Genomic DNA, 10,685 nt, shown 5'->3' on the forward strand with positions numbered 1-10,685 from the left:
AAACCCCTAACCCAGGCCTGCCAAGCTCCCTACCCCAAGTATTACAAAAGGTATGAACTGCTGGGTGAACATATTGTGCTACCTCATGCTCACTGGCTGCCTCCGTCTGTTCTGTTCAAAGGAACATCTGCCGTCCTCACCTCATCTGACACCATGATGTTGAAAGGCAGGTCCCCTGCTGCTCCACAGCATAAAGTGGTCACCCCAATTTGCCCTACCCAAGGGACAGCTTTGTCAGTTTCCCTTTATTACCCAGGAGTTATTTGCTCTTATACATCTCTATTAGGTCAGGTCTGTACTTGCAAGCTTATAGCGGCTCCCATACAGCGGTGCCTCTGGAAGAGCACTCACATAGCTGCATAATGCTGACAGGAGAGAGCTCTCCCATTGACATAATAAAATCAGCTCAGTGAGGTAGCTGTCAGTTAGAGGGAGTCTCCCCCCAATGGTTCTGTGCACATGAGCAGTTATGTCAGCAGCACGTATGTTGCTCAGGTGGTGTTTTTTCACATCCCAGAGCAACAAGTATTGCTAAAGTAAGTGCTAGTCTAGACATGGCCTTAATTCCTCATTTCCCTATCAACACTCCAGCCCTGTCAGTACATATTTTGTTAGAGCAGACCAGTTTCTTCAGGCTCGGTGACTACTTTCTTTTATTTTCCTCACAAACATGATTATTCTGCAATTTCATACACATGAACAGTTCTGCTTATGCTGCTAAACATTATCTGCACAGGCTGTTAAAATTCACAGCAGGTTTTTATCAGGCCTAAATACAGCTTTCTTCCCAAAATGACTTTCTGTTTCTATACTTTAGTAAGTTTAGACTAAACACAGGCTTAAAGATGAAATTAAAATTAAATATTTTGAAATTATTGATCCAGTTTTCTCAGGATGGATAAGAAGTTTCCTGCCTTTTACACAGATATATACAGGATGAAATTCTAAAATACTCGTGTTAGAAATACACCATAATGAGCTACTTAAGCTCCATTGTCATTCTATCACTGTTATAGGAAGGAAAGGTCTTGCCTTTTTTTCCCCTACAGATTTCTGCACCTATTGGGGTAGATGCAAGGGATAGAGGTGTGTGTCTGTAGATACTCCTCAAAGAGTGGAACCTAGCCTTATTTTTTCCTCCAATTTTTCTCTTCTTCTGTGACAATACTCAAGTGCAACTGTGAAAGCTGAATGGTACAACACCATTTATGTAATAACGTATTTGCTTATTATCTATCAGCTTCTAGCTGGACTGATTTTGACATACTATATACTAGTCAAAACCTTATTTTCTATAGATATCAAATATGCATTTTTTAAATGGTGATCAGATGATGTGGGAATAGGTAATGATGCTGTCTTACCAACAAGGTTGTTCTGTATTTTGTGTATTGCTTTTGCAAAGACATAGACTGCAGTTAGTGATATTCAACAAACACAATTTGTTTGCTGATTCTTCCCTTCCTAAGGAAAATGATCAAATATGATTTTTTCAATGTTTCTCTGAGGAAAAATCAATGAGCCAAATTCTCAGTGTTCTATCACTCTATATAGATATATTGCATTCTGTGTACTGTATATTGTTCCTTTGGAGAATTATCTTATCTACATAATGGACAGGCTGCAGTTTCTAATGTACCCCACACAAAGACTTATAATAAGATACAAATTTAATTTTTGTCAGTGACCTCATAACACATAATGCATTCAGTTTAATTTTGACCTGATCAGTGTTCTCCCTATCTAAATCAATGACTGCTTTGAATTTTCTGTAAGAACTTTTTACTAGTGGCAGATGAGGCACTTATAAATAAAAGATAACATCAGTGAATTTATATTACATGCACTTTTTGGTACCAACAGCTGGTCTAAATATTGTTGATGGAAACATATACTAATTAATGTGTGATTTACAGCATTGTGATTATATACTGCAGTATTGATGGAAACTTTCAGTTTTCTCCTACTTTCCAAATATCTAGACTGAAACAAAGCATACTGCATAAAGTCTAAGAGGGATAGCCATGTAAGTCTGTATGGTTACATCTACACTGGCATGATTTTGCGCAAATACTTTTAATGCAAAAGGTTTTGCGTTAAAAGTATTTGCACAAGAGAACGTCTATACTGTCCGGGACTCATCGTAAGAACGATGCGCTTTGGCACAAAAGCGCGTCTACATTGGCGGGATGCTTTTGCGGAAAAGCAGAAGCCCGGAACCATTTTGAAGAGGGCAAAAGGGCACCAGCTCTTTCCGGGGGCAGGAGCTGGAGCTCCTTTGAGACACGTGCTTAAAGGGATTTCCCTGGATAGCCGTTTCTCTCCTGCTGCGTGCTATAGGACCTCTTGCATGGACTGACAGCCATAGCATTTCTATTTGTGGTTGCCCTCTGCCTTTTTGGACACCACTGCCTTGTGCCTTTAGTGCCTTTGGCTGATTTTTGTAGCTCAGCTTGTTTCTTGTGCCATGGAGCCAGGGGTGGCCTTGTGCCTGCTCTGGCCGCTTCCGGCCATTTTGGAGTGCCTGCAGCTGCTGCTCCAGCCTGCTGCACTCCTCGTCCAGGACCTCGAGGCACAGGTCACTCTGGACTCCCTCACCTGGGAGGCCATGGCATCCCTGTGCCATCCCCACCCCACCGTGGAGAGGCTATTGTGGAGACTGGACACCAGTACTGACTGGTGGGACCGGCTGGTCCTGGGGCAATAGGATGACCAGCAATGGCTCCTGGATGCAACTCACATCCCCATCCATGCCCTGGAGCATCGAACGGCCCATTTTATAAACAGAAAGGGGTACTTCTCAATTGTACTCCAGGCCCTCATGGACCACCGTGGCCACTTCCTGGACATTTATGCAGGCTGGTCCGGCAGGACACATGACACCCGCATCCTACGCAACTCTGGCCTATTTGGCAGGCTGGAGGGGGGCACTTACTTCCCCCAGCGGGAATTTACTGTCGGGGACATGCCCATGCCCACATGTGTTGTGGGGGATGTGGCCTATCCCCTGCTGCCCTGGCTAATGCAGTCCTACACAGGGCGGCCGGACCACAACTGGGCCCAGTTCAATGACCGCCTCAACCGGGCCCACAACCAAGTGGAGTGCGCTTTCAAGCATCTGAAAAGCCCGGTTCCATTTTTTACTCACCCGTCGGAGATGGGTGAGTGGAATGTCCTGGAAGTAGTGGCCACGTGCTGCGTGCTCCACAATCTCGTGCAGTGGAGGGCGGAGGCCTTCCTCCCAGCATGGATGGCAGGTGAGGGCCAGGCCTACGAACAGCCCCACACAGCTGCCATCCGCCAGGCGCACCATGATGGGGCATCCGGGAAGCCCTGACGGACATGTTTTCACAGGCCCCATAGTAGGGTTGCCTCTGTCTCCCTTTACATCTCCCTCCCATCCCCTACTCCCCTCCCCTCTTCTCCCCTTACCTCCCAATAAAAAACAACACAGGATTTTTTTGGAACACAATGTTTGAACTTTTTATTTACAATGGGCAGGGGGGAGATATAGAATGGGGGGGAGGCTCTCAACTGGGTGGGGGAGGAGGCTCTTAACTGGGAGGGGGGAGCCACTGCTGGGAGGGGTGGCCCCTGTGACTGCTTCTGCGGGGGCAGACCTGCACATGGGGGTGAGGCTGCATCGGGGCAGGCAGCGCGGGGAGGTGGACAGGAGGGGCAGGAGCAGGAGGTGCCATTGCAGGAGCAGGAAGGGCAGGAGCAGGAGAAGCCATTGCGGGAGCAGGAGGGGCAGGCGCAGGAGAGGCCATTGCGGGAGCAGGAGCCATTGCTATGGGAGGGATGGTGGGTGCATGGGGCAAGGCCATGCCATAATGAATGGCATGGCCAATGTGCGTGGTGAGGGTGAAAATGGCATCTGTCACGTGCACGCACTGGGCCTGGAAGGGGCCCCAGGCCTCCTGGCGCCACTGCAGGTCCGCCTCCACCCGGTGCGTGATGGCTGCCTCCACCCGTTCAATGGCCTGCACGTGGCGCCGAAGGAGCTTGTCCTGCTGCCAGACCTGCTGCCTTGCTCGTTGGGCGGCTGGGGGTGTTGCCACTGCTGCTGCCGCGGGGCTGCACAGTCCCCCGCTTCTGCTTGGTCCCGCTGCAGGGAAGAGAAGAAAGGATGGGTCAGTCAGGCAGCCCGGCCACTGTCCCCACACTCCAGGCCCTCCACCCCTGAGCCCAGGTGACACCACAGTAGTGTGGCTTGGGCCCACTCGGTTACCCTCCTTCCCCCCCGTGTTGTATGTTTGCATGCAGGACTGCCCTTGGAGTAGGATCCTCCTCCATGTATTGTAACCACCAGTCTGTGTCCTGGCCCCATGGAGTGTGGGAGGGTGCTTGTGTTGTGTTAATCTGTGGAACTCCCTGCCAGTGGAGGCTGTGAGGCTTTGGGCTAATCAATGGTGTTTGACAGGGAGCAAGATGAATCCCCACACAGTGCCTGGGAGCACATATGGCAGACGCGGTCTAGGATCTCAGATCCCCATCGTGTGGGATCTCTCCTGGACGGAACCAGGGGTGACTGGGTAGTGTACCATCCTTGCAGCAAAACTCAGGTGGCCCTAGGGCCGGCCCGAGCGCATCCCCCCTCCTCCTCCCGCTAGCCCTCATGCACGGTAGCCCAGGGACATGTGTGGCCACAGTGGGGACTTCCCTCAGCCAAGTCACCGGGAGCAGGCGAGGGGCTCAGTGGGGGCCACGCTCATGGGCTATGACACTGCGGTTTTCCCAGGAGCAGCTGGCTGTGCCTCACAGCCAGGCATGGGACAGTGTGCTGTTCTGCGTGCTGGACCCTTGAGGAGGTGCGGGCTCTGGCCTGAGCCCCTGGGGCACTGGCTGGTTTCAGCCAGCATCCACCCTTCCCCCCTGGTCCCGCCGGATGTGTGTGAGCAGCACGGTCCCAGGCGTGCCCTGGAGCTGCCTGCCGCGGCTACATCCCGCTCGATCACCAGGCTGCATGTGGTTGCACATGCTGCATACTGCTAATGCTACACAGTGTACAACTCACGTGGCCTGAGTGACGCGTTCTCCTGCTCCCCCCTCCGGGCGCCTGGCTCCCCCCCCGCCCTTGTAAGTGCAAAGTGCAATATTCACCGGTGGATCCTTCCCCAGCCTCCAGGGATACATGGGAGACATCGAGGCTGCCGGAGGGGTCCTCCGTCTGGAGGGTCGCAGTGCTGCCCTTGTCCTCCGACCCCCTGTCTGGCTCATCTTCTTCCTCCGCCTTGCTGGTCCTGGTGACGGGGAGGCACCTGCAGGTGTCCACAGGGACGGACGGTCCCTGGGGTGGTGCCTGGCCCAGGATGTGGTGGAGCCACTGGTAGTGGGGGCAGGTGTAGGCTCCTGGCCCTCGCTGGCCTGGACATAGCCCAGGCGCAGCTCTTTCACCTTAGCCCGGACTTGCTCGAGGGTCCGGGCTGGATGTCCCTGGTGTGAGAGCACCTGGGCCATGCGGTTGAAGATCTCCACATTGTGGCGACGGGAGCGGGTGTCGTGGAGGGCCTCCTCTTCCTCCCACAAGTCCAGGAGGGCCTCCAGCTCCCTTGCGGACCAGGATGGGGCCCTTCGTTTTTGGTCCCTTGGGGCCTCCTGTGCTGGGGGTGCAGGTGGCTGTTCCCCCCCTGGAGCTGCCATCGTGCTCTGGTGGCTTTTGGGGATGGCAGGAGCCACATGGCATAGCTCTGGGCAGAGCAGCAAAAAAGGCTTCTGCCTCGTGGCCTCTGTAGGCTGCGTCTCACTTTAAGGGGGCTTGGGTTACCAGGAAGTTTGGAGCTGCCTTCAAGTACGGAGCGTCCAAGTGGCCAGTAGGGCTTATTTTCCATTTAGACTGCTTTTGTGCAAAATGTCTTGGCTGCCTGTCTACACTGGCCTCTTGTGCAAGAGGGCTTATTCCTGAGCGAGAGCATCAGAGTATTTGTGCAAAAACCACTGATTTCATACATTAGAACGTCAGTGTTCTTGCGCAAAAACCCGCAGCCAGTGTAGACAAGTGGCAAGATTTTGCACAAAAGCAGCCGCTTTTGCGCAAAATCTTGCCAATGTAGACACAGCCCAACTGTAAAAACAATTAGAAGTCCTGTGGCATCTTAAAGACTAAAAACTAATATTTCCTCTCCATACATCTGACAAAGTGGTTTTGACCCACAAAAGCTTACGTCCAAATAAATCTGTTAAAGTGCCACAGGACTCTTCATGTTGTTTATACTGCATGAAGTCTTAGTCTTAGAAAGATTTTGCAAAATGTTTAAAGAACCTGTAGCACCACATTTGTTTAAATAATGGATACTTAACAGAACAGACACAGCATCTAACATTAAACATAGTATCAATACTCAAGATAGAATCTGACCAGAATATTAGGGGGAATAATACTTCTACTCTTGCCAAAAGGTCTAGGGAACTTGAATGACCAGAAATTATCTGAACCTTACAATCTGGAGGAGTCATCCAAAAGATGACTGATCCAGAACCATGCTGGGGCACAGTGACTAAGGCACTATTGCACTTTAAACAACAGTGTCAGTAGATGGAAATGACGTAGGGCTGAATCATGACTTTGCCACAAGACACAAACAAGGGGCAGCAAGGTGGTGTGCTGTCTTGGAGAAGCCTGTAACTAGGTCATAATTTCCATCCTGCTTCCCCCATTGCTCCATGGAGGGAGCAAACTGCCAGGTCTATACCCATCACGGTGCTAATATGCCAGCACAGGTACATTAGTTAGTGCATTGAGAGGGAGGCAGAGGGCTTGGCTCCTGCCCAGCTGTGTGATGGATGGATATAGGGACTGTGCAGAGCCTGCTTTCCCTCCCAAAGTGTTAGATGTAATATGGGTAGCTATTCTGCTGGGTTCTCCTATGCAGCCAATTTCCTTTGTGGTGCTTTCTTTGTGCCCCTCACCCCCACCAACTTTTTAGGCCCAGTTATTGGTGGTTTTGCATGAAGGAACATAAGTGGATGGAGAAAGGTGCAAGAATCCTTTCATTCTCTTTGCACCCTTGCAAAGAGATCAGCTACTGTTTGATGGAAGATGGTGCCATTGCTCCATACTAATATCACCAATCGGAATGAAGAAGGGTAGTGGGAAGGGTAGTGCCTTCTCCCACTGCACCATTTAAAGCACCTTGTCACAGGGGGTGGGTTGGCTCCTGAGAGGATCAAGCAGCCTGTTGTTGTGCCCTGAGTAGTCTGGCTGGTGAGTCTTGCCCACATGCTCAGGGTTTAGCTGATCGCCATATTTGGGGTCAGGAAGGAATTTTCCTCCAGGGTAGATTGGCAGAGACCCTGGAGGTTTTTCGCCTTCCTCTGTAGCATGGGGTACAGATCACAGCTGGAGGATTCTCTGCATCTTGGGGTCTTCAAAGTATTTGAAGGCTTCAATATCTGAGATATAGGTGAGAGGATTATTCTAGGAGGGGTGGGTGAGATTCTGTGGCCTGCACTGTGCAGGGGGTCAGACTAGATGATCATAATGGTCCCTTCTGACAAAGTCTATGAGTCTATGAGTATTGGAGATAGAATCCCAGTACGAAAGTACAGTGCAATGTAGTAATGACACTTCAGCTCAGTATTTTGCAGTCACTGTTAGTCAGATCTGTACCTGTTTGTATCAACTGGAGTCTTGCATATATCTCAGAAGGAGCTTGGAACAGGCCCCATGCCTAGGAACATATATTATGCACTTAACAGTACACATTATATATGCACCTTTGAACCTTAGTAATTGTGGTAGTGAAAGGAACTGCTGGCCAGAGTTTGTCCTTTGTTCTTTTATGAAGGTGCTATGGAATCTTTAGATTGTACCGGGACAGCCACCAGAGATGGGTAGAATGGATTTTGCTATCACAAATCATTTCATCTTGAGGCTACACATGAAGAGGCAAGCCAGTTCTGGTGAGATGATTATAAAAAAAAATTGCTCCTTTTTCAAGTTCATTTTATAATTCAGTATAAAAATGAATTTACATACTTGGGATGGGTAGCCTGTGCTGGTACTCAATGCTGCCCATGATGCAGTGGCTACAGTTCTATTTTTAGCATGCTAGCTTGATGAGGTCTACCCTGCTAAGTTTATTCAACCTAGGAATCCTGCACCTAGCTCCAAGTGAAGATATATCCAGAATGTTTATGGGAGAGTGCATGATCATTAATCTGAAACACAAAGGGTGAAGGAAATATAAACACATGGGGCTGCAGTCTTTGCTACACCTCAGTATTGCAACAAAAAGGTCACCTCTGTTGCAACACTCTTTAAAAATTAAGCTGCAATGTTTATATTTCTGTATCTATATCATGCTTATCGTCTCTTTAAATATGTCTCCTTGAGCCTTGTTTTCATTAATGTAAATAATGTTGTAGATTGTCTCCTTGACCTTTAAATTAGCTATTTTGTCTATTTTAAAAGAATCTTTTGCTGTGTTAACTGAGCCTTTTCAAACTCCTTTCTAGAGGTATTTATATCCAAGACCTGTGAACAAGTTGCACTTCTTGATCTCTTCTTTGAATAATACTTTTTGTCTTAAAAATGCATCCACATTTAAATCACTTTGAAGTTGTATCATTATATATTGTTGACACTTTTATATATTCTGAAGTGATATTTCCACATTATTTTCTGAAGTTCCTTCTGAATGTAATGCTACTGATTTCACTGGAATAATTTGCTTATTCATTAGGCTTCACATAGTGCATTTGTTCACATTATAATGTTTCTACAGTAGATCAGTTGCCTTTTAACAATTTCTATTCTATTTAGTTACTTGTTGCTTTATCTTCCAAAAACTGCAAATACATTCTTGACCTTGTAGTGTTCTGTGTCTGCACAATTGCATTAGCCGATATTATGTCCTCTTAGTTACCATTAGCATGCAGACATTACACTCTTGCTGTTTTTTAAATGTTTCTTTGACAAATTCCTTATTGACTCTAAGAGTGTCTGCCTGCCAAAGTGTTCGGGAATGGCTAATAGCTTGACCTTAATGCAAATTAGTTCGTTGGAATTCTGTCAGCCTTGAAAAATGGTTTTGTGTCCCCTTTTCTTAGAGGATTATAACCAATACAAACAGTTCCTCCAAACCTTAGGGATATATTTGATTTTGCTCTATATTTAAACTTTCACTCCAGGCAAATGAGTACAATAACACTTCTTTCTATTTTGGTAGTCTGTCTAAAAATTGGATTAAGAGAGTGTAGTAATGTGATCTGCAAAGTTCATTTAATGCTTTTGTCATCACATATACTGATTATTGTAAATCAGGTTGGTAAAGCTGATATTCTTCCCCAGCTTGGCGAATTCACAATAATGTACAAAGTATTGTGGTGAAAAGCAAGACACTGAATGTGTGTCCATCTAAAACACTATATTTAAATACACATTCATTTAGTCTTTGGCTGTTTCACTTAGGGCTTCTCTAGGATAGCTGTGGCTGATGCTCTCAGAGGACCAGCTTTCCAGCTCTTTTAATTCACTATTTATTGTTTTGCTTTCTCTGCAGTTATGATACCACAAGTTTTTCTAATCCATAGAAGCTCTGTTAAGCAAATAAATCATCCTCTTCCTGTATCCAGGTAATAATTTTAGATAGTTGTCTTAACATAATGGGGAATTAGATATTTATTTATTGATAGCATGACTCTGATTTTTTAATCATCTTGCACCTTGTCTCTTCTACTCCACCTGTAAAAAATAAATTCCAAGTGTGTGCAAAATCTCATTTTGGATCACAATGGATCTCAAGATCCATTTGGATTTCATAGGATTTGATTCACATATTGTATTCACTTTGCCGAGGTGATTATGCAAAATGCCAAGATGGAAAAATCAGGTTTCATATGTTGCTTTGTTTCACATGAAAAAATATACTCCAGTTGTTGCTTGTTACTCAGGCCTTGTCTACATTAAAAAAAATGTATCAATTAACTAATTCAGTGTAGGCTAACTTTACTATAAGATCCTCAGACTTTTACTGGGAGGATCTTTTGTGCTGCAATCTAACCCTAGAGACTACAACTCCCATGAGCCCATGGGAAAAAAGGAGGACACTCTTGCTCTGTTCCAGGCAGGGAGAAAGAGAGTGTTGGTGGGCTCCATTTTGGGGAAAGGAGCCAGATTGCTGGTGTGGAGCTTTTTCCAGTCCAGGAGTTGCTGCTGGAAGCTAGAGCCTGTTACTGGGAGCCTGCTGGGGCTTGGATCTAGCAGGCTACTCAAGGGGCTGTTAGTGATTGACCCTGCGAAGGAAAAACTTTGGCTGTGCCTGTGGCTGAGAAGAGCTTGCTTGTAAAACCTGCATAGAAGGTACTGTGTGTAACTTTGGCTGTTTGGGAAAGTTCTGCTTGAGACAGAGCACAGAAAACAGACTGACTCTGGGTCCAAAGAGAGGCAGAGTGATCTGCCCAGTGATCCAGAGCTGCTGGACTGCCTTGCTTGGACTGTTGCTTATCTTGGACTGATACACACACAACCTGCTATCTTCACTCCAGCTGCAAACCTTCAAGCACGTCAAGCATGCCCATGCAAGTGTCTGGGACTCTGAATCTAGAGGAATGCACACTCTGGGGTGCCAGATAGTTAAGTTTCCTTTATTTCTGTGTGCTTTCTGTTAAACCCTGTTTCTTTAAGTTGTTAAGTAAAGGTGTGTTCATTCTAATTTAATCAATTAGTTGTATATTATTTGTAA

Source organism: Pelodiscus sinensis, chromosome 5 (genome assembly GCF_049634645.1).
Source record: "Pelodiscus sinensis isolate JC-2024 chromosome 5, ASM4963464v1, whole genome shotgun sequence".
NCBI classification, from domain to species: Eukaryota; Metazoa; Chordata; order Testudines; family Trionychidae; genus Pelodiscus; species Pelodiscus sinensis.